The following is a 2,386-nucleotide window of genomic DNA, read 5'->3' as shown; positions in this document are numbered from 1 at the left end:
AGCTCGCGGCCCCACAAAGAGCCCAGGAAGCCGTATTTATAGGGGCGGGGGCGGGGCTCGGCTCCGGGAGGCCCCGCCCCCCCTCGCCCACTCCTGGAATAACGTCACCAAAATCATGAATGGCTTCGGCGCTCGCAGCTCCCGCTGGCGGCGGCTCGGGGGCGCGCTCGTCTCTGCTCCCCGAGGGCAGTGGTTTGCTGCAGCTTCTAGCCCGGCCCCCACCCCACGACTCACACACTCAAACACGCGCGTGGCCACGCGCGCGCGCACACACACGCACGCAAGGGGACCGGAGTTCAATGTCAACGCTACTTCAGACCTACAATCCCGCGGGCGTTGGCGCCCCGCGCCCCTCTCCCTGCACACACCTCTGGGGCCGGGTGGGGGGGTACTTGGGGGCAGAGGACCGTGGTGTGAGGAGGGCGCCGGGGCCCGCTCCGTACGTGACCGCTCGGCGCGGGGGCGGGCGCCATCCCTCAACCAGTGACCTCTTCTGTACCCACTCGCCGTCCTCGGCCCACACCTCGGGACCCCTCTTCAGCGTACATCCCCCAAACTAGGCCTTTCCCTGGCATCCTCGCCCGTGGCACCTGGATTGCTGCGCCCGAGACGCGTCTCTTCTATCCCTGGGAAGATACGTGCAAATGAGAGCACAGCTAAAAAAGAGGCAGTGGGAAGGTGGGAGGGGACGCGGAGCTGCGGGACCGAGTGCCCGCGGGGGTCACGTTAGCTTGCAAGGGACTGGTCTGCAGCCCTGAGAGCCGTGGAGGGTGCGCGAAAGGATGTGGTGTCGTCGTAGGGTTTTTCCATTGGACACATACACACCCGAGCCGTGGCGGGGGAACGGGGGTGCTGGAGGACGCCGCACAAGCACATCCCACCAGCCTTGGCTCCCAGATCTCCTCCAAGAAGAAGAAACAAAGAGCTTCAGTCGAACCCCTCCCACACTGCCCGGGAATTGCAACGCCGGGAGTCCCTCCGTGCGGTCAGGCTGCGCAGCCCCCAGAGCAGGGATGGGAGTCTGCCCCTCTGTGGCTGGAGTGCGTTGCTTCACACCTCTGCCTCAGAGACTCCTGTAAAATGGCTTTATAACCCTGACTTAAGTGTGTACTGGGGACAGAGGAAGTCTATGTGTGTGTGGAGGGGGGAGGAGGGGTGACAGGGGGAGGACGGTATCCAAAACTAGGCAAAATGAAGTGTGCACTGAAGTCAGCTCTTTGAAAGATAATGAATGTATTGAATCCGTATATATGCGCTTAAAAGTAGAAACATCAGGTTTATCTCAGGTAAAGGAGGATAGGATTAATGGTGAGGGTTTAACAGTGGCAGGGCCATGAGGAGGCACTCATAATTTGATCAGCCCTCTCAAGCCAACCCAAATAAAAATAATCGATAAGAATTGACAAGAATAATTAAATTAAAACTAACTTTGCTATTTTTAGTCATTCATATATACAACCTGAATAAAAACAGTGAACTTCCAATGAAAATGCAGCTTCAAGATCAGCCCCCTAGGGACTTCCCCGGTGGCGCAGTGGTTAAGAATCCACCTGCCAATGCAGGGGACACTGGTTCGAGCCCTGATCCGGGAAGATCCCACATGCCGCGGAGCAGCTAAGCCTGTGTGCCACAACTGCTGAGCCTGAGTTCTAGAGCCCGTGCTCCGCAACAGGAGAAGCTACCGCAATGAGAAGCCCGCGCACCGCAACGAAGAGTAGCCCCCACTCGCCACAGCTAGAAAAAGCCTGACTGCAGCAACAAAGACCCAACGCAGCCAAAAAATAAAATAAAATAAAAAAGATCAGCCCCCTAGTTGCTCCCTCCAACCAGAGAAATTCAGGAGCTTCTCGTCACCCCCATCTCCACTCCCTCCCCACAAGATAAATCAGAAATTGATTTGTGCTTGTAAGTACCACCTGCATTCTGCTCCTCTGGAGGTACTGTCCTGATGGAGGGCGATGATGCTTCTGTGGACAGGTGCCATGGTGGGGTGGGGATTCCAGGTGTGAGGTTACTGCTGCCAGGGGACTCTGTTTGTGCCTTGGGTGTAGGGTGGGGAAGCTTCTCAAAGGGTGGGTGTGACATGTCATCTACTCCACCAAAGGAGAAGCCAGTGCTTGGAGAACTGGTTTCCAGGCTGGACTTTCTGGGGCACTTAGAGGAGAGTGCCTGAGCTAGAGCCTGGGTGAGCAGAACTGATGCCTTCTGCCATCTCTCCCCAGTAGCAACCCATGGCAAGGCCTGGCATGAAAGACTGTCTCACCACTTTTACACCAACAGCCGTGCATTATATCTTTGTGATTATTGCTTTGTGAAACTTTCAAAACTCAGAAAGCTACCCCCCCACACACACCCCTTAGTGTCAAAATGGCCTCATTTTTGAGAA

This window comes from Grampus griseus (genome assembly GCF_964374135.1).
Source record: "Grampus griseus genome assembly, chromosome: 15".
Taxonomy (NCBI): Eukaryota; Metazoa; Chordata; class Mammalia; order Artiodactyla; family Delphinidae; genus Grampus; species Grampus griseus.
Note: the sequence above shows the minus strand (reverse complement) of the source record.